Source organism: Cebus imitator, unplaced genomic scaffold (genome assembly GCF_001604975.1).
Source record: "Cebus imitator isolate Cc_AM_T3 unplaced genomic scaffold, Cebus_imitator-1.0 Scaffold111, whole genome shotgun sequence".
In the NCBI taxonomy this organism is placed as follows: domain Eukaryota; kingdom Metazoa; phylum Chordata; class Mammalia; order Primates; family Cebidae; genus Cebus; species Cebus imitator.
The window spans coordinates 2,213,208-2,241,107 of record NW_016107426.1 but is presented as its reverse complement, the minus strand read 5'-3'; the positions used below and the strand labels follow the sequence as shown (position 1 = coordinate 2,241,107).

Genomic DNA, 27,900 nt, shown 5'->3' with positions numbered 1-27,900 from the left:
AAAAAAAAAAAAAAAAAAAAGTGACAATGAGCAAACAAAAGCTCATGACTCCTGTTTTGTTTTTACCTTTTCTACTGATGAGATTCACATTCATTCTAGAAAAGGTAGAATTATCATGGTTAAGAGAACTGAACCCCAAATAGATGAAGATACAAGAACATATGTCAGTGTCTTATGATTATTTGCAAGTTTTAAGGTCCAAATGAATTACATGCAAAGGCACTACAACTCTTGCATTTAGGATCACAAAGACAACTGTTGGTAAACAGTTATCTTTAGGAACTACGAGTAAGACAGTTGTCCATGGAAAAGCAGAAGATGAAGAAATACCCTATTTTTTTTAAAGGAAGATTACAGAGTATGTAGAACTATGTAGTTGAGTTGGTCCCTGATAAAATAATAAGTATATAGTAAGCATTCAATAAATGCTAGTTCCTTTCCTTCTTTTCTTTTCCTTTTATTTTGTGACTGTTTCTTCTCTTTTTGGAATTCTATGACTCTCCTAAGATATATAGTTTAGGAGAACAAGAAATGACAATTGAAATGACTTAAAAATTATTATTAAACTTAAAAGTTAAAAGAAAAAATAAAATTAAAATTATTTTTAAAGAATTTGTGCTATAACTGGGCCATGTGGCTCATGCCTGTAATCCTAGCACTTTGGGAGGCTGAGGCAGGAGGATTGCTTGAGCCCAGGAGTTCAAGACTAGCCTGGGCAACACAGTGAGACCCTGTTACTACACACACACACACACACACAAAATAGCTGGGCATGGTGGCACGTGCCTGTAGTCTCCACTACTCCATAGGCTGAGGTTCAGTTGAGCCCAGAGGGTCTAAGCTGCACTGAGCCATGACCGCTCCACTGTACTCCAGACTGGACAACACGGCAAGGCTCTGTCTCAAATTAAAAAAAAAAGGGCTATAATACACCCTTTAAAGTTATTTCTCAAACAATTGATATTCAGAACTTTACATGTACTTCATCATAGTGAGAGTAATATTAAGGCTTGAGAGAAGGCACTAGAGGGAGATAGACCTGGATTCAAATCTTAATCACTAACCTGACTGTAACTATATCTAAGCCTCAATTTTGTCATCTATAATGAGCAGCAACAACAGAATCCACCTCATAGAAGAGTAGATGCATATATAACACATTTACCTCAATATTTGTTAGCTATGCAAATCTTTAACTAGAAAAACTAGAATAAACAGATAAATGTCAATATGCTCAATGTATATGTGACATCAAGGAGAATAAAAAGAAGAGGAAGGGAAAGACCAAGTAAGCGTTTCTTTAGGAAAGTTAAAAGATGAGAAAAGAGAGCTAAGAAGAGGGAGCCGGTTGATATACATAGAAACTGAGCCAAGCTGAGCTTGTAACATTCATTTGGTATTATACATGAAAGTGCATAGAATCAATAAACAGTGAGGTACCAGGTCAAAAGGGTAAAAGCAAGATGGAAAATAGGAGACAAAAATCCCAAATGTATGCAACTTCCTTGTCATATTTCATTTCCTTTGTCTTTAATTACAGCAGTTATTTTTACATTCTAGGTTTTAATTAACTTGCACACACAAAAAGGAAGGTTCTACACGGATATCACATTTGGGACAATACTATGTAGTTCTAGCATTTGGGAGGAAAAAACTAACTCCTCTGGTTTTAATATTGCAATGTTAAATTAGGAGATGATTATATTGATTCAAGAAAATATCTCTAGGAAAACACTGCTTATGCTTTAAACATAAGAATAATTAGACCAGGGCAGGGCATGGTGGCTCACACCTGCAATTCCAGTACTTTGGGAGGCTGAAGCAGGTAGACCACTTGAGCCCAGGGGTTCAAGACCAGCTTGGGCAACTGACAAAATCCCGTCTCTACTAAAAATACTAAAATATTAGCCAGGCATGGTGACACACACCTGTAGTCCCAGCTACTCAGGAGGCTGAAGCACGAGAATCTCCTGAACCCGGGAGGCAGGTTGCAGTGAGCCGAGATCGCGCCACTACACTCCAGCCTGGGAGACAGAGTGATCCTGTTTCAAATAAAAATAAAAAATATGTCAGTTGGGAAGTGATGGATAGTGTGCTGCTTAGTAGGAATAGGCTGGCTCTGCTCTCAGAAGCTTCATGACTCTAAGCAAGTGAGAAAAGAGGAAAAATCTTGAAAAAAATTTTTTAGAGTAGAGACAGGATCTCTCTATATTGCCCAGGCTGATCTTGAACTCCTGGCCTCAAGCAATACTCCCACCTCAGCGTCCCAAAGTGCTAGGATTACAGGCACGAGCTACCATGCCTGGCCAAAAAATCCTTTTGAATGAAATTATATTATGAAAATTTTCTTTTCTTAGTAAATTCATTGTCAGTATTTGGATTTTGTTGGACAGTCAAACATAAATAGAGATATGAATACGTAATACATTCTGTACTTGTTTTTATACTACGTAACATTAAAATCAAATAATTCATTGCCAGTTTAATATTTAGGGCTGTTGAAGAGCATCAGTAACAGACTTCGACTCCAGTGATATATATGAAAGTTCTCACAAAGCTGCAGATTCTACACACTGTTCCTGGGCAAGTCCTACATAAACTTGGCAGGCAAGATGCCATCAAGAGTCCTTCTGCCATCCTTGCATTGCTTTTTCTGGCCTTAAGATGGTAGAATCATAGATGGTTCAGGTTGGAGGGACCAGTGACTGGGCCATGACTTCTATTTTTCAAGATAAACAGCTAAGTCTCATAAATTTGTGAGTTTACTAAGAGTAGAATCAAACATTGTTGATCTCTGTATCGTGCCCTTTTTCTCTTCCTGCCATCTAGCCTCAGCACCTGGTGCAGGGCCTGATATAATATGGTGCAATTCACTTTTTGGATGAGAAGACTTTACACACACACACATAGCAACGCGGTAACATATTAATAAGCTCTATTGAGATTATGTGAACTTGCTCTAAACATTCAGTTTGATCCTGAGGAACTTTTCTAATCCTCACATCAACCCTTTGGGAAAGGTACTATTATTACCCCTTGATAATAATTGATGAAAACTTGGGGCACAGACAGTTCAAATGACTCACAGCTACTAAGTGGTGAAGACAGGAATTGAATCCAGTTTCACTCCAGTTCTAGAGCCTGAGCCCAAGACCAACCCCTTAACCACAACACTGTATTTTCGATATTATAATGGGCTTCTGGTTTAACCAAAAAAGGTCTAGGTCAGAAAAATATGGAATAGATTCACATTTTACCTCGAGCTTAGGTTCTAAACTTAGGATGGAAGGTACAAATTCTTAGCAATAACTAGAGATAGTTGGAGAATTCTTAAATATGACCACTTTCTGTAGGGATTACTCCATTCTGTTTGTTTGGTTTGTTTGTTTGTTTTTTGAGATGGAGTCTGGCTCTGTACCCCAGGCTGGAGTGCAGTGGCACCATCTCAGCTCACTGCAACCTCTGCCTCCCAGGTTCAAACGATTCTCTTGCCTCAGCTTCCAGAGTAGCTGGGAGTACAGGTACGTGCTGCCGCACCCAGCTAATTTTTACATTTTTGGTAGAGATAGGCTCTCACCATGTTGGCCAGGCTGGTCTCAAACTCCTGGCCTCTGGTGATCCACCTGCCTTGGCCTCCCACAGTGCTGGGATTACAGGCATGAACTGCCGTGCCTGGCCCCATTCTGTTTTTAACATTAAAACTCTATACTTGCATGGTCAAATACTGTAGCTTCTAGTTATATATAGTTATTTAACTTAAAATTAAATAAAGATTTAGTTCCTCAGCTGTACTAGTCCATTTTAGGTGTTCAGTAGCCACATGTGGCTTGTGGCAACCAAATAGGACAGTGCTTTAAACATAAGAACAAAAAAGAACATTTCCATCATTACAGGAAGTTCCATTGGACGATATTGCTCTATGTGCTTTATTCATATTGGTCTGTTATAAGGATTAACCAAGATTGTGGCTTCCCTTCATACATGGGGATTTGCTAAATGCACAGTGCTCCACTACCTTCTTTAATATGACAGGTTTGCAACCACAGTTTAGTAATATTTGTGAATGATTTAAGCATAGCTCATTCTAATAATGATTCATCAGGATCAAATTGAATTGGGGATTTTATCTTTTAAAAGACTGTCCAAGGGATCACAGCCAGGTATCTAAAAGGAGCCAGAGGAATGATTTTTAATATCTAAGCAGGTTCCTTTGTGGAGAATCTAAAAATGAAATTAGATTACTGCCACCATCATTCCTTGAAGCTTCTAATCACAGGAGTAGTGCAGGTGAAGGGCAGAAACCTACGGGAGGGCTGATGGAGGAAAAGTTGAATGGGAACAGAAGTTTTTACCAAATCACCAGAAGTACGTGTCACTTCTCAGAGGAGATGCTATTACAGATATCCTGGACAAAAACTCCAGGAGGAACACAGCACTCCTCACACTGGATCCAGTGTCAAATTTTAATAGAGAAGTACCTAAAGCCAAATTAGTGAGCGATCCTACTGTTTCAGACTTTTACATTTCTTGTGACTTACTGTCGTTTGTGCTCACAGAAGTAGTCTTGAGTTTTAATTTTTTAAAGTAGTGATTCAATCAAGATGATTCTGTAGAAAATGTATGATAGAACATTTTGAGCTTTATCAACACTGGAAATGTGAAATTGTCAAAGACTGGCCATTTTTCACTTGCCTTATGTCACTGTTTTGGAATGTGAATTTGACTTTGTGCTAGAGTGTAATCCATACCCATTGTTCAATTATTCATTGAGCGCAGTTTCAATTTCTACTCCCAATATATAGCTGAAACTTGCAGACTACTAAAGAATCATAGATAAATCCCATCTGTCCAAAATGAGGATGGCAAGGAAGAACATCAATAAATATTAATTATTTATTCTAAGTGCTAAAAAACAATGATAAATATATAAGACAGTACTAATGGAAAGAAAAATAAATGCAAAATAATAAACTATTTGTGATAGAAAACAATATGTAGTCTCTCAATACAAAAACTAATATTACAAAGGATAGAATTTAAAGACATATTTAGGTTAGGTGTGGTAGCTCACACCTGTAGTCCCAGCACTTTGGGAGGCTGAGATGAGCAGATCACCTGAGGTCAGGAGTTCGAGACCAGCCTGACCAACATAGTGAACCCTATCTCTACTGAAAATACAAAAATTAGCCAGATGTGGTGGCACACGCCTATAGTCCCAGCTACTTGGGAGGCCGAGGCAGGAGAATCGCTTGAACCTGGGAGGTGGAAGCTGCAGTGAGCTGAGATCGTGCCACTGCACTCCAGCCTGGGCGACAGAACGAGACTCTCTCTCTCTCTCAAAAAAAAGACATATTTAGCTGCCTCCCTTTAAGAATCGTAATTTGAATTCATTACAAGTGCACGTGGTTTGAATAGGTGCTCCTGAAAAGTTGCATATAAATCACATTTTTAAAATAACATTTAAAAATCACTAACAGAAATTACTATTTGAAGTATCACTGGTAAATCTACTTGCAAAATGAAGAATCTTTCTGAAATGCTAATGATCACTTTATTATTGTACTTGTTTGCTTAATTTGAATTTTCTGTTGTTTCAATATCTGGTATTAGTTAATTAAATGCCAATTTCATAGCTCTTAATTAAACATCAATTAAACATCAATTTCATAGCTCTTAGTAAATTTGCCTGCGTAGGTAGTATGTCCAGTAAATCTGCCTTAGTAGTTAGTATTTGTCATAGGCTTGGAAACCATTTACCCAAATATGTTAGAACTGTATGCAAAATAACAGTATAAAGATTTTGTACAAAGGCTTGATGACTCTTCATATGAGTAAACTGTGAGGTTTTGTACATGGCTTCGTGACGTACATTCTGGCTATGTGCAAATGTTTCTCCCTTCATTTTCTGATTTTTTTTCTGGGTTCTAGATAACTGATTGCAAATTCATGTGTAAGAATGTCCAGCTGTTCTTGAAGCATGGTATAATCCACAGTTAGGACATCTCGTAAAGTGAGGAGGACAAGAAAAGACAACTCTACCTGAAGAAACCAGGCAATACCAAGGGTCCCTTTACCTAATACTTGCTTCCAACAATAGCTTTGAAAGGGAGTCATTGTTTTTTGTGACATCTATTTACAAAAGGAATGGGTAGAACATAAACATCACTTAACTTCTCTTAATAGTCCATGAAAGAATCTTATTCATATGCTGAACTTATTATTATTTTTTTTCCTGAGACAGTCTCACTCTGTCGCCCAGGCTGGAGTGCAGTGGCGCTATCTTGATTCACTGCAACCTCCGCCTCCCAGGTTCAAGTTATTCTCCTGCCTCAGCTTCCCAAGTAGCTGGGATTACAGGTGCACGCCACAATGCCCGGCTAATTTTTGCATTTTTAGTAGAGACGGGGTTTCTCCATGTTGGCCAGGCTGGTCTCAAACTCCTGACCTCAGGTGATTCACCTGCTTCTGCCTCCCAGTGTTGGGATTACAGGTGTGAGCTACTGTGCCCGGACTATTTTTTAAGTTTTAAAAATTGACACATAATAATTGTACATTGTTAGGGGATACATAGTGATGTTTCAATACATATAATCATAGTGATCAGATCGAGGTAATTAACATATACATCATCTTGAACATTTATCATTTTTGTATTGGAAACATTAAAATATTCTCTGTTCTAGCTATTTGAAAATAAATATTATTGTTAAATATAGTCATCCTACAGTGCTATGGGACACTATAGCTACAGAATTTATTCCTATCTAGCTATAATTTTGTAGCCTTTAAAAAACCCCTTCCTATCTTTCCTTCCCAGCCTCTAGAAACCTCTGTTCCACTCTTTACTCCTATGAGTTTAACCTTAGTTTCTGGGCATGAATGAGAACATGCGGTGTTTAACTTTCTGTTACTGGCTTATGTCACTTAACATAATGTCCTCTAGGCCAGGGGTCCCCAGGCCACAGACTGGTACCAGTTTGTGGTTTGTTAGGAATCAGGCTGCACAGCGGGAGCCAAGTGGCAGGCCAGCAAGCATTACCGCCTGAGCTCTGCCTCCTGTCAGATCAGCAGAATTTGATTCTCATAGGAGTGTGAACCCTATTGTGAAGTGCACATTCGAGAGCTCTCATAAGGTTGTGTGCACCTTACGAGACTCTAACTAATGCCTGATGATCTGAGGGGGGACAGTTTCATCCCCAAACCATTCCCACCCACCATCCACCACATCCTTGGTCTGTGGAAAAACTGTCTTCCACAAAACTGGTCTGTGGTGCCAAGGAAGTCAGGGACCACTGCTCTAGGCTCATCTACGTTGCTGCAAATGACAGGATTTAATTCTTTTTTATGGCTGAAGAGTATTCAATTGCGTACATATAACACATTTTCTTTACCCATTCTTCTACTGTCTGACACAGGTTGATTCCATACCTTGACTATCATGAATAGTCCTGCAATAAACAGAGGAGTGCAGATAGCTCTTCAGTATACTGGTTCCTTTTCCTTCGGATAAATAGTAGTGGGATTGCTGGACCATATGGTAGTTCTATTTGTGGTTTTCTGAGGAACCTTCATACTGTTCTCCATAGTGCTGTACTACCTTACCTTCCTACCAACAGTGCACCCTTGCCAGCATTTATGTTTTTATCTTTTTGATAGTAGCCACTTTAATGGGTGAGATGATATCTCATTGTGGTTTTGATTTGTACTTCACTGATAATCAAGGATATTAAGTTTATTTCTATTAGAGACAGGGTCTCACTCTGTAGCCCAGGCTGGAGTGCGGTGGCGTGATCTCAGGTCACTGCGACCTCTGCCTCCTGAGTTCAAGCGATTTTCCTGCCTCGGCCTCCTGAGTAGCTGGGACAACAGGTATGTGCCACCATGCATGGCTAATTTTTTTGTCTGTTTAGTAGAGATGGGTTTTCACCATGTTGGTCAGGCTGGTCTTGAACTCCTGGACTCAAGTGATCCACCTGCCTCAGCCTGCCAAAGTGCTGGGATTACAGGTGTGAGCCACTGTGCCCAGCTATTAAGCTTATTTTTATACCAAACCATAATTCCTTTATTTTCTCACCAATGATATCACAAATGATCTCTTTAACATGAATATTTCTTTCCCTAGATGAGACGCTCATTGAGGGTAGAAGCTGTCATTACTTTTTCCCAGTACCTAGCATGGAACCAGCTCATAATAAAAAAGGTCCTATGAATTAATGAATCAAGGGAAAAATGCTTTTTCAAAAGTTATTTTAATTAATTTATTGAGACAGGGTCTCACTCTGGCACCTAGGCTGGAGTGCAGTGGTGCAATCACTCGCTCACTGCAGGCTCAACCTCCCTGGGCTCAGATAATCCTCCCACCTCAGCTGCCCTAGTAGCTGGGACCACAGGCATGCGCCACCACACCTGGCTAATTTATGTATTTTTTGTGGGGTCTCGTTTTGTGGCCCAGGCTGATCTCGAATTCCTGGGCTCAAGCAATTCACTCATCTCAGATTCCCCAAGTCCTGGGATTACAGGCATGAGCCACTGTGGCCGGCACCTTTTTCAAAATTTAAAAGTAACACTTTAAAAACTTTATCTCAAAATTCTTTCAAGTTTCCATTGATGTTCTTGATGTCTAGAATTACAGAATTTGTACATCATGATTTTATAAATATCAATCTTTGTTTTTCAACACTGATGAACCTTAAGAGTTCTAGTCTGCAATTTTTTTTTTTTTTTAAATTTTTCAAGACAAGCTCTCTCACTCTCACCCAGGCTGGAATGCAGTGGTGTGATCTAAGCTCACTGCAACCTCCACCTCCCTGGTTCAACTGATTCTTCTGCCTCAGCCTCCTGAGTAGCTGGGATTACAGGTGCACACCACCATGCCCAGCTAATTTTTGTATTTTTAGCAAAGATGGAGTTTCACCATATTGGCCAGGCTGGTCTTGAACTCCTGACCTTGTGATCTGCCCACATCGGCCTCCCAAGGTGCTGGGATTACAGGTGTGAGCCACCATGCCTGGCCTCCAGTCTGCAATTCTAAGGCAAGACACACATTCCTTGAATCATCTCAGTTGCCCTTGTCTGATCTATGTCCAACTTTAGTCCACCTCTACATATATACACACACACACATATATTCATACATATACATGCATATACATATATATATACACATACACATATGACTATATATATGTGTATGTATATATTTCATTGTTAGATGCCTTCTGATGATGCCCAACATGGTAGTGAGTTGGCCAAAAAGAGCACTCAGAGTAAATTTCATGACTAACCTCTCATGAATGCAAGGCTCCCCAGGACTGTAATAAATCAGACTGTAATGAAGCCTGGCATATTATAAATAATGATTGTCCCATGTTTATTACATTAAGCTTATGATGTGATGTAATTGCAAAGAATGCAGGTTTTCAAATCAGAAATACCTTGTTTGATTCCTAGCCACTTATCTGCCGTGAAGGCTTTGACAGTTATGTAAATATTCTGAATACCAGTTGCCTCACTTGTACATAGAGTATACTAAACCTCCCTTTTGGGGTTGTTATAGATGCAAACCAAATGAATCAGCTTGGTTTTTTTTTTTTTTGAGATAGAGTCTCACTCTGTTGTCCAGGCTGGAGTGCAGTGGCATGATCTCAGCTCACGGCAACCCACACCACCTGAGTTCAAGCAATTCTCTTGCCTCGGCCTCCTGAGTAGCTGGGATTACAGGCAGGCCCCACCACGCCCAGCTAATTTTTGTATTTTTAGTAGAGATGGTGTTTTACCATGTTGGCCAGGCTAGTCTCAAACTCCTGACCTCAAGTGATCCACCCAGCTCGGCCTCTCAAGGGGATTACAGGTTGGGATTACAGGTGTGAGCCACTACACCCGGCCTAATTAGCATTTTATTGAGTGCTTACTATAAATAAGATTCTGAAAGTTTCAAATGGTTTCTCTCCTGAAATAAGTTTGATTTCAACTGCAAAATTGGAAGATTTCACTCTACACTCCCACTTTCTGATTTTTTCCCCTAAAACACAAGATTTCTAGTTAAATATGATGGCTTGAACATAAACATTTTATCTCTGCTCTGCCCATACAAAACTCTACCAAGATAAAAGGCAGAAAAAAGTGGCTCACACCTGTAATCCCAATACTTTGGGAGGCTGAGGTGGGAGGATCACTTGAGCCCAGGAGCTCAAGGCTACAGTGAGCTATGACCATGCCACTTCACTCCCGCCTGTGTAACAAAGCAAAATCCTGACTCAAAGAAAAAAAAAAAAAGAAAAAAGAAAAACCCTCAAAATTCTAAGAGGAAATCTAAAAAGAGCAAAGACAAAAGGCCACATATTATATGATTCCATTGATATGAAATCCATTTATAGAAAAGACAACACTATAAGGACAGAAACCAAATAATAGGGGCAAAGTGTGGGAACTGATTAATAGGGGCAAGGTATGGGGGAGAGGGAACACACGAGCTTTTTCCCCCCTTAATTCCAATGCTGAAATTGGCAAAATGCACTCCGAAGCTAAAGTCCCCACGCTGTCCTAAGCAATGGTAGAATCACCAGATGACATAAACAAGCTTCTAGACACTGATACTTTTCCTGACACTTTGTCAAAGACACTTAAGATGTCTTTGACAAAGTCCATTTAATTGTGCATGGTGCGGCAAACTTTGTTAACATGCAGCCACGCTGCTTTATAGTTATAATGTTCTATTTCGTGTGTATCAGAGTTCATTTTGTATTAGGATCCTCTAGCACCCTTTGAGACAGAGGTACCTCTGGGTGTTTCCAAATGAAAATTAATAATCATAAGTCTAGACAACAAAATGAGGTAAGATTTTAGCACAGTCAGGGTTACATGTCTTTAGAATCTGAAAGCCATCCTTAGGGATTCCCACTCCAGAAGGTGGAGGTGGGTTCAGGCTCAAGATCCAGGGTCTGGCAGTGGCAAAAAATGGTTTAGAAAAGAAACCTTATTTCTGTCTGAAGGTCACAAAGAGATAATCAGCTCATGAACAATTTCCAACATTTACTGAGGCAAATCAAGTGAGAGTGTCCTTCCCATATAATCTTTAGAGTTTCTACTGCTCTTTTAGGATTTTCTTTTCTTTCCAGGCATGCTTTGAATATAAATTTTTAAACCCTATTTTACTGGATAAAAATCTTGTGGGACTAAACCCCACATCTCTTCTGCGATGAGCCTGTCCACTCTATGGTTTCTAGCTTTCAGTTAAAGGCTTTTTCCACAGAGCCCCTTTTTACTCATCCAGCATAAAAACAAGTAGGTTCATTAGTGACGATGGGTATTGGAATGGGGCATCCATTCAACCTCAGAAGACAAAAACGAATTGAGCACAAAAATTTATGAAAATAAATCATTATTAAGTACCTATGAGGAAATCAGAAAACCCCTATACACAGCCTGTTACGTAACCTTCTTCACATAATAACTGAAATGACAATAGGGCTGGAATAGTACCAGAAACTTAAAAATTAACCCATCTACAAATACTTTGTACAGTCTAGGCTTCGGGATTAGTGTTTTTTTCCCTTAGCTCACATATGTCTAATCCCATCTGACAAAATTAGAAGGCATGCTTGGCTATGGTTACAGAGAAGCTCAAAGAATAGTCTGATTATTTTTTAATCCCAGTAGATTCAGATTCAGATTCTGATTTATTCTCTCTTTCTTGCTCTCTTTACTCGACAAAAGAATCAAGAGAACAGGCTTAAATTGTACAACAGCTACAATTTAGTTTGAGAGTTAAAGTGTTAGAATAAAAATGTACTTAGCATACTTCTAAATATGCCTCCCATGTTACTGGCTTTATTTCAAGCCTTTTCTTGACATGGCAGTACAATTTAATTAAGGAAGGCGCTACAAAAAGAATAGTTGGGAACTAAATTGCCGGCTGGGAATGGCTAAATTGAGAGTCAAGTGGCACCCTGGGCTTCCTGTTTTTCTGACTTCAAACTGTTTCAGGTAATTTTTCCTGGCTACTCTGGGACCTCCCAGTCCTTTTAAACCCTTCTGATATTGAACTCTTACTGCTCTTTCGCCCAAGGTCATGACATGGTAGAATTCTAGGGGACCTCATTCCCACTGACAGCCCTACTTTTATTATTTCTCTCTTGCAAATGATTCTAAAAGTCGAAAGTATTTCTAACAAGATCAACTGATGTCAACTAGCTGTTTCATTTAAGGGAATTAACACTCAGTGCCTTCCCAATTCCCTCACTCAGTAAACATGTATTGAGCATGTGCCAGACATCATGTGACGAGGCCATGGATGGTGGAATAGAACCCAGTCAGACAGTCATACCCTCAAGGAGCATAAAAACTAGTGTCAGATAGACAGGTAAACAAGTACAGTGAAAGGCAGACTTAAGCCTTCAAGCATAGTATAGGCACAGCAGGGGAAGCAGCAGCCAGGATTGAGAATACCAGAGAAGGCTTCACAGAAAAAGAGACATTTGAGCAACAAAGCGAGGCCTTGAAGAAAGAGTAGGAGTTCCCCAGTAGAGAACGAGTGGAGGATGGGCAGAGATGAGGTTGCTGTTTGGAAGAAGACATACATTCTGGCCAAAGGGAACTGTGCAAAGAAAAGAATGGAGGGAAAGAAAATAAATGGCATTTTCCAAGAATAGCAAAGAGTCTGGAAGAGCTGGAACATAAGGTGCATAGAGAGCAATGTCAGCATGGCTCTAACTATAGGGCGGTACCACGTCATAAAAGGTTTTGAATGCCCGGCTAACGAGTCTCTTTTCTCTGATTAAAAGAATTTGACCTCATAAAAAACATTACTCATTACTTCCGCAATGATCAGAAAGCTTTTGTTCAAGATCACGGAAATTGGAATGTGCAAATGTGTGGTTTTTGAATGTGTGTGATTACATTAAATAATGCATATATGCCTTATTAGCAAAATAACATTGTTTGGTGGCATGAAATTGAGGCTGAGTTTCTCTTAAGTCATTCATTGGCAGGGACACATTCTTCAGAGCTGCTTCTACAAATCTAACAGTAGTCAGGTAGAAATAAGTATGTTGGCCTTAGAACAAAAAGAGGCATAACACAAGAAATGTTCAATGCACTGAAATGCATTGCTAGTGAGAACACCAACTAAGAACTTACAATTTTATACATTGCCAGTAGGATGGGCTACAAAATTTGCAAGGCCAGTGCAAACTAAAAATGATAGACCCTTTGTTTAAGAACTATTAAGAATGTCAAGATGGAGGTACCAGAGTATTAAACCAAGCACGGAGCTGGGCGCAGTGGCTCAAACCTGTAATCCCAACACTTTGGGTGGCTGGGCGGGTGGATCATGAGGCAGGAGTTCAAGACCAGCTTGGCCAACATGGTGAAACCCCATCTCTACTAAAAATACTAAAATTAGCTGGGCATGGTGGCAGGCGCCTAGAATCCCAGCTATTTGGGAGGCTGAGGCAGAAGACTCACTTGAACCCAGGAGGTGGAGGTTGCAGTGAGCCGAGATTACACCACTGCACTCCAGGCTGGGTGACAGAGCAAGACTCCATCTCAGGAAAAAAAAAATTAAACCAAGTATGGGTTCCTGTGCAACTGCCTAGGTTACATACCCATGAAGCTGGTCCAAACTTTTAATGATAATTCATTCTGTTTCCATAGCCTGTTACAGGTAGAACAGCTCTCATGTTCAAGTGTAAATTTTGCTGCCAGTTTGCCCCCAGAATTGATCCCGTCTCCACCACTTGTCTTTCCTCCCTGCCTTCACTGGCAGTGGGGACCACAGGGGAGTCCCTCTTAGAGAAATGCTGACCGCTTGTCTGTTCTTATCGTCCTATTTTCTGCTTACTGAAAACAGGCTTTGCTTCCTTGATCTTTTGTGTTTAAAATTTCCCCTCTTTATAAAGTCTTCGCTCATCAGAGATAAGGTAATAAACTCTCATCTATTTCCAGTATTTAATCTTAAACTCATGCACTAGCTAGGCTACTATTTATGCAGAGTGTAAGTCTGGCTGCTACTGCTGCGGATAATGTTAATGACGATGGTAGCGGCAGGTAAACGTGATGAGTGCCTAGGCACTGTGCTGGGCATTTTACAGTCCTAAAAATGGATCACTAAGTGACCCCACTGTTATCTGATGTCCTTGGTCTTTATGTTTGAGTCCTATTCTTCAGGATCTTCTCGAAAGGAAGGAGGAGGAAAGAAAGCAAACCTTAGGTCAGAAAGCTTTGCTACTTGTTAATAGAGTTGATAACAAAACTGTGACTTTTTAAAGAAAGATTTAAAATAATTTCCTGATTACAGCTTCTATATTATCTATGCATTTCATTTATTCTCCTGACCTGCAATGGATAAACCAGCCATTAGGTTATCTGTATATATAAGTTGGCCATTTTAGGTAATAAAACTATAGAGGAAAGCTATCATGTCTTTTTGTTTTTGTTTTACAGCTTTACTGAGCTATAACTGACAAATAAAAATGATATTTACAGTAAAAAATAAATGGACAAAAATTGTACAGTGTGATGGTTTGAGATATATATACATTGTGAGATGATTACCACAATCAAGTTAATTAGCATATCCATCACCTCACCATGTCTTTTTGAATTACATTAGTACAACATACACATAGTCCTAATTGTCAATGGAACAAAACTAAAACAGAGCATTTACTATCGCTATAAGTTCTATTCAACCAATTAATAAGGATATACATTATCCTGTGCCTTATGCTTCATGCTATATTTAGAAAGTTCAAGTTTTCATAAATGTTAGTGTATTACCACTGAAGAGCTTCAGACAAGACCATTCGGCAGCCCTGAATCAATCAAGGAGATGTATGTTGGTTCAGAGTGGGGTTAATTTGTTTAGATTTCAGCAATTTCAGAACAGCAGCAGATCTAAAGTCAGATACTCTCAACTGCTCTGAATTAAAGTCTTTTGATTAGATTACACCTATCTACTTTAGTGAGATAGGAATTATTTTAGTCTACTAACAATTTCCAAAGCACTCTATGCATAGCTGAGGTTTGGCACAGTTTTTCTTTATCTCCGTTTTGCCTTTTATTTTTGATTTGGGAAGACTCTATACCAGTATCTTCTAAATAAGAGAAAGAGGGAGGGTTTTCTTTTTGCATGCATCAGATATATCTAGTACCTCAGGACATGCTGCCTCCTGAGCCACAGCTTAACAGCATTAGCAAAAGCAGTTCAGCCAGGGGGGAATTGAATAGCAGCTGAGTCAGTCTAATAATTTACACTGGGGAAAGCCCTTGGAATTCAGAGGCACATTGCCCAGCTGGAGAGACAAATCTAATCTCTGCTAATGATGTTCCTCCCTCTCTTTCCTTTCAGGGCTGGGTTTTTTACACATGCGCACATAATTATATATGCACACTCAGAGTCCAGTGGAGCCAAACAACACAGCACCCAGGATTAAATTACACAGCAAGACTTCCAGGCATCATCTGGCCTCTACAGCCTAATAAATGCTGTCCGTGGTTCACGTTGTGGAGATGTTAGAGCTCTTAAGAATTGAACAACATAGACAACTAAATACTAAAATTCAAAGATGAGAATATTATGATTTTATTATGAGACTGGATATAATAAGCTTGACTTCTTAGAGCTAAATTTAAAAAGTACACACTAGGAGAAAGCCCGTGGACTCCAGACAAAGAGGTACATGGTAATAGGTAAAGAGGCGAAGAAGAAAACACAAACGTTTTTTAAAAAACCACCCAAAGCAAAAACCAGAAGATAATAATAATTTGTAAAAAACAAAAACAAAACAAAAAAAAACCCTGACAATAAATTATGATACTACTACTACTAATAATTTGTATGTACTAATGCCTGAGAGGCTTTTCTTTCATTGATATACCCCAAATGAGGATAAAGTAGCCTCAACAATAGCCTCCCAGCAAATACAGTGACATCTTTCCTGGGACAGTTTTTAAGAGGACCTCTCCCTACTAGGTGAGATTCCCAATATCCAGAAAAGCAAGACTTACAGTAAGTAGGAGAGTCCAAGTAAATAATTCTTTGAAAATCTGATTTCATCCAGAAAGGGATGGATTGCATTTCCTGCAGGAGCTCTTCCTTGAGCATTATTTATCACGTTCAAGCTTTCAAGAATATTGAGTAGCTAAAAATTATAGGTTCTACTTCCAGACAGGAACCTGGAATACAAATAATCTGGGTTTCCAGGCAAGAGGTTGCTCCCTAAGCTTTAACAATCGACCAGGAAGAAAGAATTGCACTCTCCTGTGAAAATCCAGGAATCTAACCAGAAATTGTGCCTCAAAACCTCAGTTCCACATGCAAGTGCCAAGAAAAATAAGTCTGACCACAGAGTCTGACCATGTGGCTGTTTATTTTTTATAACAATGCATCATGTTCTTCATATACTGATGAAACCTTACTCTTTAAAATGTTTTAATAAGACATTTATTTTTATATAAAGCCCTTTGCAAATGACATCAATTATTTTCAAAAGAGGGAAGCAATTTCATAGTTAATACTGTGCCGCTTTACTGAAGTAAATAGGGAGTGGTGGGGTAGTGAGTCACCATCTGGGGCTGTAAATCACAATCCTGCTGCATGGTAATGGACAGAGGCCGATCCATGAAGCTCCCCGAGGAGATTCCATCTATCAGTGCAACCATCCATAGAGGGGACGGAAGACAAGGGCAGCCCTGAGCCCGGACAGGGAGGGGATCTGCCACAGCAGCAGGATACAGTGCTGTCAGATTTTCAAAAGCAGCTCTCACTCACCTGCTCCCAAACAAACTCATCGATTCAGGAAATAATAGGGAAAATGCTCCCCCTTTACATATTGGCAGTTAGAGGAGAATTTAGGATTCAAAGAGCTCTGGGCAAATAAAGTGAGAGAAAACAAGCAGTAGGTCGGGCTGAGTCATCTATAATTAGGTAACTTGCAAACATGTGATATTATTTACCGCAAAATGAAAACTACGGTGAGATGTTCACCTGGCAAGAAGCAACCCTACCTGCACTACCATGAGCTTGTATAAACTTGCACAGCCCCCAAACAAGGTGCCCTCGTGGCCAATGATTCTCTTCTGCCTCTTACTGCAAGCTAAGTGCTTGGCTGCTTTAGACTATTTCCCAAATATAATGATGTTAAAGATAGTGTTAGCAGATCAAAAGAAGACAAAAGAAAAAAAAAAAGCCCAGGAATCATCCCAATAAGAAGAAAAACGGTGCGGAAAATAAAATTTATTGAAACAATAAAAAAATTACAAAAAAAAAAAAACCTCCCAAACAGCCTTATAAGGCACTTGAGATCATTCTTAGAAAGAGGATATAGTTAGAAGGGCTGAAACAACTGTTTTTTCCTTGCATGCTGCTTAAATACATAAAACTTAGATCTTTCGTGTCTTCTAAAATATTAAGGACTTTTAACGATGTCCTCACATCAGTTCTCATCACAGCCCTCTGAGAAAAGCACCCGTCCGATTTGCCACTGATATCACAAGCCTACACCTAAAAACTCCCATTTCTTTGAGGAAAGTGGTCACTTAAATATTTTCTGTTCTGCTCACGGACTCAACAAATGCGGCGTTCATCACCTACAGTGCCGGCTCTGTGTTAAGCAATAACGGTGACGCAAAGGTGAACAAAACAGTGGACCCCCACTCTAGAGGAGTCTGTTAGAGGAAAAACGGATGAATAAATAATTGCCATGTGATGTGAGACGCTCTCTAAGGGAGATGGGTACAAATTACAGAAGTACAAAGAAGGGAAAATCCCCATCCAGGATGAACAGGGAAGGGGCATGCAGAGCATCAGTCAGAGGGGCGGGTGTTCGCAGACCGAGGAAGGCGGGAACGAAATCACGTGCTTGTTTGGGGAACTGGACAAACATCAGCAGGGCTGGTGAGAGGTGATGAGAGATGTTGAAAGTAGGCCTGGAAAGGTGGATTGAGGGATTTTTTTTTTTTTTTTCTCTTATGGACAGAGAACTTTGGAGAGGTGAAGGGAGGTGACATGATTCTATCTGAAAGATGATTCTGTTTAAGGGTAGAAAACGGAGGAGAGAGGGCGAATGAGGTGTGGAAAGAGCTCCAGGGAGAATGGAAAGAATCTGGGCAACACCTAGGAGACAGAATTAACAGGACAGAGTGACTGGCTGGATGTGATGGGGACAGAGGGTTTTCTAGGGTGGAGGACTCGATGCTACCACTAATTGAGGCAGGACCTCCAGCAGAGGGGCTGCAGGGCGGAGGGGCTGCAGGGCGGAGGGGCTGCAGGGTGGAGGTGATGAGCCAGGGTTTATTCCTGCCTACACGCCATCAGGCAGTGCAGAGAAATAAGGAAGTAGCTCAACTATAACTGGGGCAAAGAACTACAAATATTGTTAGACAGATGGATACCAGGAAAAGCCTTCATATCATTATTAGACTCAGGTCAGAAGAGTTACAGATTTGATGGACCCACGTTATCCTCAGCTTGGTGATCGGCATTTTTTTCTCAAGGGTAATTTTATCACTTTCCTTTGTTTAATTTTGCTCCCCTCACTAACCCTGACAGACACACGCATAGTCTCCTCCTATCCTTTCCTCAACCCAACAGTGTTCCTTTCTTCAAAACCCTCTATCTTCCAAGAGCCACACTTTGGTTTCCTCAGTAAATCACTGATGGGCAAAGGATGTGACGGTGAACGTAAGTAACAAACGACTATCATCAAAGCCCAAACCCATATTCCCATTAGCCATATACAGCTTTAGTGTTTCACTGCTTTCTTTAAAGTCAAATGAATAGGACACTTGGCTACCTCTTGGTTCTAATGACAACCAACAGTTAGGACACTGTTAGATACTGTTCCAAAGACATTTCAGACCAACTATTATTTCCATGAATATCGGAGTATATTTGCATTGACTCTGAGCACTCAGGCCTCCAGAGAAAATGATTCTGATTTGACGTAATCTGCAAGGGATGGAAGAAATGAGTGCATAAGAAGGGAGTCGGTACCACAGTTCAGCAAATCTTTCCTGTGTGCCTGCTACATGTGAGGTACCATGTTTCTTAGAAGCCATATGGGGCTATAAAGGTGTAAAGGTAGCATCTTCTTTAAGTTTCAGTATGCCTGACATATTTCATCATTTTTAAAAAAGAAAGAAATAATCCCTGCTCTTCAGAACTCAAGTCTAACCTGCCAGGGGATATGGTAATATCTTGTAGGGGAGGTAACCATAAACACAATTAGTTCTAAATGAAGGCAAACTGTGCTAAGTACTTCTAATATAGGCACTAAGTCTAGCAAGATTAAATAGGAATAGAGAGATTACTCTTTCTGATTTTGGGGAATAAGAGGCTGCTCGTCTGTCTTCACAGAATATGAGATCAAAAGTTTGACATTTTTTGGGGGGAGGGGGAATGTCTTTCTTTCTGATGCATCTGATAAACCCTAAATGAGTATTTTCACATCTATAACTAAAAAGGCATTAGGGCTACTGGCTTACAGATGCAAAGACAGTATCAGGTTCCCTTTCTTAGGCTCTTGGTTATTTCTCAGAACAGACAGTATAGCTGTGTCAGTTCTTTAGGTCACGCTCTTTCGAATGTTCCTCTCCTCACCCCGCCAAGTCTGTCCAGTACCTCAACCCGCCCCCCCAGAGTCTGTAGTGTTCTCTCATCACAGCCAGTCAATGTTCTGTCCTCCCCCTTCCCATCAGCCCTCCCCACCCCACAGGGGACCCTAAAGCTTCCAGCAAGTAATTTCACAGCACAGAAAGGTTGCCAATTCGCTTTATGTGCAGTCCTTCCAGGAGGCAGGGCAGACCAGGCGACCTTTCAAAGTCTCCCTGGCATATGGGCAGGCTCCGCTCCAGTCTCCTCTACACAGCCACTGACAGGCCGAGAACCAATGCCTGACAGGAATATAAAAAAGCCCCTGGCTGCGGTCCACCCCACAGCCCTCACAGCAGGCAGAGAAATGTGTTTTTGTGTCTCTTCTGACAATAAGACTTCTTAGATATATTATAAGGGTCAGACTGATTACTTCTTTCTGCCCCCCACAAAGGAAAGCAAAGAAAAAAACAGTCCTATTTAAAGAAGGGAGTTTCTCAGAAAGCTTTAAGGAGATCTTCATACATGATTAACAAAATAGACACATTTTCTCCATCAAAATAGAAATAAGTTTATAGTGCAACATATTTGCTGTGCTAAAATATGCTATGTACTAAAGCATTTATATACTGCATAATTGCATTTAATGCTACTCAGTATTTATGAATTCAGCAATTTTGTAGTTTAATGATTTTGAAAGAAATTACCATGAACCAGGGGTCCCAGCTGTGCCATAAATTATTTGTTTGGCCTTGAGCAAGTCACTTAACCTCTCCAGGCCTCAATTTCCTCATCTGCGAACTGAAGGAATTGGACCAGAATGATCTCTAAGGTCCTATAAACAATTAGGAAAAACATTCTGTGAATATAAGAAATTAGAACAATCCAATAATGGAATAGGATCTCTCACAACTGATTAGCTCTCCATCACTGGAAATGCTCAGTGTGGGGCACATCTATCAGATAAATTGTACAAAAAGATTTTTGCTTTGGTAAAGAGGATTGAACCAAATGACCTCTCCTATGTCTTTCAATTGTAAGAGTCTCTCATCTTATGAATTGGTTCTGAAGACAATGAAAAAAACCAAGAATTAATAGAGAAAGCAGGGGATGAAACGTCATCCTCTAGGTACAGAAAATGTTTGCTGTCATGTTAACAGAACAATGACAGGTACAACAAGTCACTGCTTCGCTAATGAGACCGTTCGTCTTGGGTTAGGTTGCTGAGCATGGAGGCCTTGCTGGGTGCTGTAAAGAACTCTGCAAACACAACACCCAGCAATGAAAATGTCTACATGCCTTTTAGTCACTCCAAACTGAGCGCAGAGGGTTTTGCCACATCAACGACCTTTCTGACTGCTGGAAAAAAGTAAGGGAAGGAGGGAAGAGGATCATAGCTCTCATTCATTTGGGGACATCTAGATGCTCCCTACAGCCGGTGTGCTCCATCGGCCTACGTCCTCAGGAACATGTACCAAAACGGCAGCAAATAATAATAATCACTGCTATCTTACATTTGCATATTGAGTTGTATTTCCAAAGTAATTTCACGTATTTTAATTTCATTTGAGCCTCATAATGGCCGTGTAAGGTGGACAGAGCAGGTATCTTTCCTTGAGGAATACTGACTGCCGCACCAGCCGGATATACCTATTTATGATTTCAGTATATCTGTATATACTCAGGAAATGGCCAAAAAAGGAAACCAATAATAATCTCAAATTGTAATGGTGTTTTTAAAAGCTAAATTAGGGTCAGGCATGGTGGCTCACGCCTGTAATCCCAACACTTTGGGAGGCTGAGATGGGCAGATTGCTTTGAGCTCAGAAGTTCAAGACCAGCCTGGGCAACATAGTGAAACCCCGTCTCTACTGAAAATACAAAAATTCGCTGAGCATGCATGCCTGTAATCCCAACTATTCAGGAGGCTGAGGCAGGAGAATCACTTGAACATGGGAGGCAGAGGTCACAGTGAGCCAAGATTGTACCACTGCTCTCCAGCCTCAGTGACAGAGCACAACTCTATCTCAAAAATAATAATAATATTGAATTAGAAATGCCTGTTGCATTTGAGAAATAATAAAGGGAAGCAAACAAAACAAACCTCACTTAAGTTATAATACGGTGATGTGGTTCTGGAAGCAAGCAATGGTGAAGTTTGGTGTAGTGGAAAGAAAAAAGAAGTCAATAGACTGGGAAGAGAGAAAAGCAAAGTATTTGAAACCAGTGATAACTGCATCAAGAAACAAAAATCTTTCTGCAGAAATTATATTGAAAAACCTAGATTTAGATTTATCAATAATTAAGCAAAGGAGATCAGTATTAAATATATCCCATGATCTGCAAAAAAAAAAAAGGTGTATTTTGGTATAAAGTAAGCATGCAAAAACTTTACACCTTAGAATCAAAAATATCACCTCCATGAAGTCATCTATTATACTTAAATTTTTGTATACCTTATCTCATTTCATCTCTATATCTTCATGGAGGTCAGTATCATCATTATTTGACAGATGAGACAATTGAGGTACAGAGAGTTTAAATAACTTCTCTTATGTTACACAGTCAGTAGACTGCTTGTTCAGTCCATCTGATTTCAAATTAGGTCTTTCAAGAAAGCTTCCTCTCCTTAGAAAGAGTATATCCACATTTTGCAGTTATATTTGGTTACTGGAAACATGAGAAATAAAGAAATACTTTTAAAATCTATCCTAATAAATGGAAGGCTGAAAAGTCCATGAGACATTGGAATTTAACTCCCCCATCCTAGTAACTTGAGCGCTAGAGTCTTAAGGACTGGTTTTGAACCTTGGAGTACTTAAGTAACTACACCATCTGGGGTAAGACCTTGAACTCTTTAGGCCATAATCTAATATACGCATCTTTCATTCTATATATGTACTAAATATAATTGCTGGATGTTATGCCAAACATCCCAGGCAGAGAAAGAAGCTTGAGACATGGTTCTCTATACTCAGAGTTTATTTTCATTAAATCAACTTAGTTAATTCAAAATCACCTTCTTAATCAACATAATTCTTTTAGGTTTCTACTTCAAGCAAGCAGCTACTCAGGGACTCATGTCCAGAGGGACACAGGATAAATGAATAATTCTAAATGAGAGGCCGCTGACACCTATGAATCAGAGGACTACTGGGAATAATTTTTCAAGCCTGTAGCCAGCTAATCCCATCTTGCATCACATTCTGTTCTCCTTCGTTACTACCAAAGATGTAAGCCCCTCTGGTGTTTAGTCTCAACAATATTTCTTTAGGCATCTTCTTCTCTGACCCCACCTCTCATTCTTCCTTGCCTCCAAAACTTTCCCTTTGTATCCTCCTGTTCCAACATCCACATCTTGGCTAAATGCCCCCTCAACCTCCTTGAATAAGTGGCCACACTTGACTTTTCTCTCTCATTCCTTCTTGCTAACCATCATCACATCCAATCAGTCACCAAAATCCTGCTGATACCTTCTTGTCAGGGAAAATTGGGAAAGACTTTGAAATGGGCAGAAAAGGTGACTGGGTTTTCTGCCTAAGGTAAAAAAAGATGACGAGTACTCTTGCCCAGGGCACGACTCTCAGTTTTTTGTGAGCCTTTCATTGTTTTTAAGATATTTACAACTCTAAAATACAGCAAATACAACTATTTCTTATCCATAGAAATGCAGCTGAATTGTGTCTTCTGGTGGAATGCGATTGATTATTGCCCTGTGCATATTGACTGGTTTTGCCCCTACTTGTACATTCATTGCAGCATTCCCGATTGCACATATGTGTGTGTGTGAGTGTGCGTGTGTGTGTGCGCGCGCGTGTGTGCATCTGCTCGCGCACACATTCACATGTGCGCTTTGAATTTTTATTGTAATACCTTACTGGTTTCCTTATTGATTAATGAGTTAAATAAAATCTGCAACTCATTTTATGTGTGTATGACTTATTTTACTCTTATAAAAAGTATCCTTTAACATTCTGAATATCTCTTAAATTTGCATACTTCCCCCCACCCCAATAACCCCTTCTAGTACAGGTTATTACCATCTTTGCCTGGATTATTTTATTGTATTTATTTTTTTTGAGGCAGAGTTGTACTCCATCACCCAGGCTGGAGTGCAGTGGTGTGATCTTGGCTCACTGCAACCTCAGCCTTCTGAGTTCAAGTGATTCTCCTGCCTCAGCCTCCTGAGTAGCTGGAATAATAGGTGCCTGCCACCATGCCTAGCTAATTTTTGTATTTTTTGTAGGGATGGAGTTTCACCACGTTGGCCAGGCTGGTCTCGAACTCCTGACCTCAGATGATCCACCCACCTTGGCGTCCCAAAGTGCTGGGATTACAGGCATGAGCCAGCACACCCGGCCAGCCTAGATTATTTTAAAACCCACTAATTGTACCCTTGCCCATGGTCTCTTTATCCTATTCCATGATCTCCATAACCATTTCTTCAGCATGTGATTCTGAACAACATACCACTCAACTTCATAAAATCTCCTGCGCCCAGAACAAGCGCAGCCCTCTAGGCCTATTTTGCTTCTCTAGCCCCATGTTTGACATTGACCCGAAGTTCACCAGTCAGATTCATTTCCGTTCTCTGAATTCACTGCCTTCTCTCTCACCTCTGGATAAAGCACTTGCAATCCACTTTGCATGCAACGCACTCCGCATGCCTCTCTTCTCCCAATTCCTGCCCGTTCTTCAGGGCTCACCTCTGTTACCACTTCCTTCAGGAAGCCTCCCTCTCGTCTGGGTTAGATGCTCCACTTGTGTTCTCCTCTGGAGCCTGCATTCCCTCAGCCCCTTCCCCCCTCCTCTAAAAGCACATATCACGCTGTATTATAATTGCTCTTTAATGATCTCCCCTGCTAGTCTGCAAGCTCTGTGTAGGCAGGTGCCATGTTCAGTTTGAATCCTGAAATCCTTACTTAACCACCATATGATCTGGAGTAAGTCCTTGAACTCTTTAGGCCATAATCCAATATATAAATTATATCTTATATCCAACATGTTCAAGCCCGTATTGTTTACCACTACATCCCCAGGGCATAGCACAGCATGTAAAGGTCATTCAAGAACATATTCTGAAAGCTGAGTTCTCTATATGGTCTCAAGAAAATAACAGAAACTTTACTATAAAAATCCTTCTCATGGACTATGACCCACCCCACCTACCTGAGCTCACCTCCTCCACCCCCAAAAAACACACGTTATACTTAAATAGAATGTACTTCAGTTTATTTTGGTTTTTATTTCATAGGTATCTAACCTATCTGCTTTTTAATTGTGAACAGTTCCACTTAATGGCCATCCTAGGAGAGATGAAACAGAGTTTTGTTTTACTTTATGACAGGGAAAAGGGATTGGGAGCAGAAAAAAGCACAAGAAAAGGAAAAGAAGGTCAGAATTACGTGAAATAGCTATAGTAGACATGATGGGTTCTAGCTGTTGCTCAACCATTAAAAAAAATCTGTTTAATTCTTCTTATGTTCAACCAAGAAATATGAATTTTAGAATAAATGTAGAAAATAGTAACTGTAATAAGGCACAGAAGCAATACATTAGAGGTCTGTGTTCCTTTCTTTATACTATTTTATATTCATTTTTTTGAAATTAACTGATGTTTATTTAGGTCCTGTGTTTATGGTTTATTCTTAGCAAACAAAATCCTGTATGTATTATTCAGCCTTTAAAAGGAGGGAAATGACAGCACATGCTACAATGTGGATAAGACTTGAAGACATTACGCTAAGTGAAATAAGCCAGGTGCAAAAGGAAAATATCGTATGATTTTATTTATATGTGGTACTTACAGTACTCAAGTTCATAGAGACAGAAAATAGAATGGTGGTTGTTCTATTTTCAGGGTGTGTGGGGAAGGGGGAATGGGGAGTTTCTGGTTAATAGGTACAGAGTATCAGTTTTACAAAATGAAGAGTTCTGTGGATGGATGGTGGTGGTGATGGTTTCAAAACAATGTGAATGTACCTAATGCTGCTGAACTGTACACTTCAAATGGCTGAAACTGTAAATGTTATGCTACGGGTATTTTATCATAAGAAAAAAAGGAAGGGGGAAATCCTGCTTTATCACTGAAATTGCAGTAACTGGCAGCTATTGGTAGGAACCCTGGACAGATTAGGATGTGTAGGATGGCACTGTTGATGCAGGTATAAGAAAGGAAAATATTCTGAATGTAAAGTGATTGCAAAGAAACTCAGGAGATAAGGGTGAAGGTTGAAAACATTTACAAGAGTAAAATCCTGCTTTGTAATGAGTAACAATCAAGTGTTCTCTAAGGGTTGTGTATTAGAACCTCTATCTTTGCGTAGCCTTTAAGAAAAATGTCATTTTCTCTATGAAATTGCACTCAGTTGCCAAGGAGAGGGAGGCAGTGCAGTGGCATAGAAAAGAGTTTGGACCCTGAAGCCAGACAGTCTGAAACTGAACGTTGACCCCACCTTGATGAATTTACTCTCTTTGTGCTTTGGTTTCATCTGGAAACTAGAGATAATAACCACAGCGCCCACCACATAGAGCTGTTGTGAGGATTAAATATGTAAAGCACTGTCAACAGTGTCTGGCACATAGTAAACCCAACAGAGATATTAGCTATTACTCACACCCTACGCAATGGTGCTTATAGTATGCTCTGGGAACTCCTAGGGACCCCTGAGATCTTTTAAGGGGCCTGTGAATTATTTACATAATAATAAGATATTATTTTCCTTTTTATCACATTCTCTCACAAGTAGACAGTGGATTTTCCCAGTGGCCACTATATACCCATTGATATCACAACAGATTGAAAGCAGAAGCAGACATGAGAATCTAGCTATCATCTATCATCTGTTAAGTTGGACATTAAAGACATTTGCAAAATCCTCTTTTCTCAATACCACTCTCCTCACAAAAAATTGTGAACGTTTGGAAACTGTAGTTTTTTTTCATGAAAGAAAATATTTTTTTATGTCACTGTATAATAGGTTTGTTATTTTAAAAATACATTAATACTTAACAAATTTTTTGTTTTAGTTTCTAATATGGTAAATATAGACAATGGAACTCACATAAAAGCCCTTTGGTTTGAGGTTCTCATTTTTTTTTTTGGTCCTGAGACCAAAAAGTTGGAGAACTGCTGTCTGAGTAAAATATAACGTATGTGTCAATTTCTCCAAGTAGACTGTGAATTCTTGCAGACAAGAATACTATTGCATTTTTTTTCTTTACTTTCTTTTTTTTTTAAATTTGCCTCAGGTATCAACTGGCAGTCTTTTCTACATGGTTAGACAATAAATGAAAAGAAAGAAGCTAACATATATTAGCAACTACCATTTATTCAGGGCTTAGTATATGTGACGCATTATGCTCAGACTTTATGTACCATATCTCATTTCACCCCTGTTCGGTTCTGTAAGTATTCCTATTATATACATAGGAGAAACTTAGAGGCTTTAAATAACTTACCCAAGGCATGCAGCTAATAAATGGAAACACTAAGACTCAACTATTATTGTCTCACTTTAGAGGCCAAACTTGTAACCCCTTTGAAAGAGTGGGAAGGTGTAGAGAAATTTGGAAGGCTATGATTAAGCAAGACCAATTATTTACAAGGCATGGTCCTAGGAGTACCTATTAAGTACCTAGTTTACCTTTACTAGAGGTCTGTAATCCTGAATTACTCTTAGATGTTCATATTGTCATTTAGAGCAACTTTTATTTTGCTTAACACAGAGAACATACTCTCGTACACTAATGTCCAAAAGGTCTTTCCTAAGAAGATGCATTCCTCAACCACAATGTACTGCCTCTGCTGCTCAAGGAAGTAAAAAGGAGGTACCTCTGAAAGAATGACACAACACAAATTTTAAGGTCTAACACTTAAAAAACAATATAACAGTATTCTGAAAATTTGAGTAATAGAGAAAAAAGTAATTTTATTGCCCTAACTAAAAAATTTCAGGCAAAAATCAGTTGACTATAAATACATGAATTTCTTTCTGGGTTTTCTATTCTGTCCAGTGGTCTGTGTGTCTGTTTTTATGCCAATTCCATGTTGTTTTGGTTACTATGCCTTTGTAGTATACTTTGGAGTCCGATTGTGTGACGTCTCCAGCTTTGTTCTTTTTGTTCAATATTGCTTTGGCTATTCGGGGTCTTTTGTGGTTCTGTGTAAATTTTAGAATTGTTTTTTCTATTTCTGTGTAGAACAGCATTGGTATTTTGATAGGGATTGATTGCATTGAATCTGTAGATTGCTTTGGGTAATACGGCCATTCTTAACAATATTAATTCTTCCAATCCATTAGCATGGG

General features: G+C 39.6%; 1 protein-coding gene across 6 annotated transcripts in view; it reads right to left on the bottom strand.

Annotated features, from left to right (window-relative positions):
* Positions 1-27,900, bottom strand: part of MAP3K13 (mitogen-activated protein kinase kinase kinase 13) — a 186,953-nt gene that overhangs the window by 66,640 nt on the left and 92,413 nt on the right. For 2 of the 6 annotated variants that reach the window (XM_037741952.1, XM_037741953.1), the window contains one exon: positions 27,238-27,427. The exons of the other annotated variants lie outside the window; for them this stretch is intronic. The gene's annotated coding sequence lies outside the window, so the exon portion shown is untranslated. The remainder of the gene's footprint in view (positions 1-27,237; positions 27,428-27,900) is intronic. 6 annotated transcript variants of the gene reach the window in all.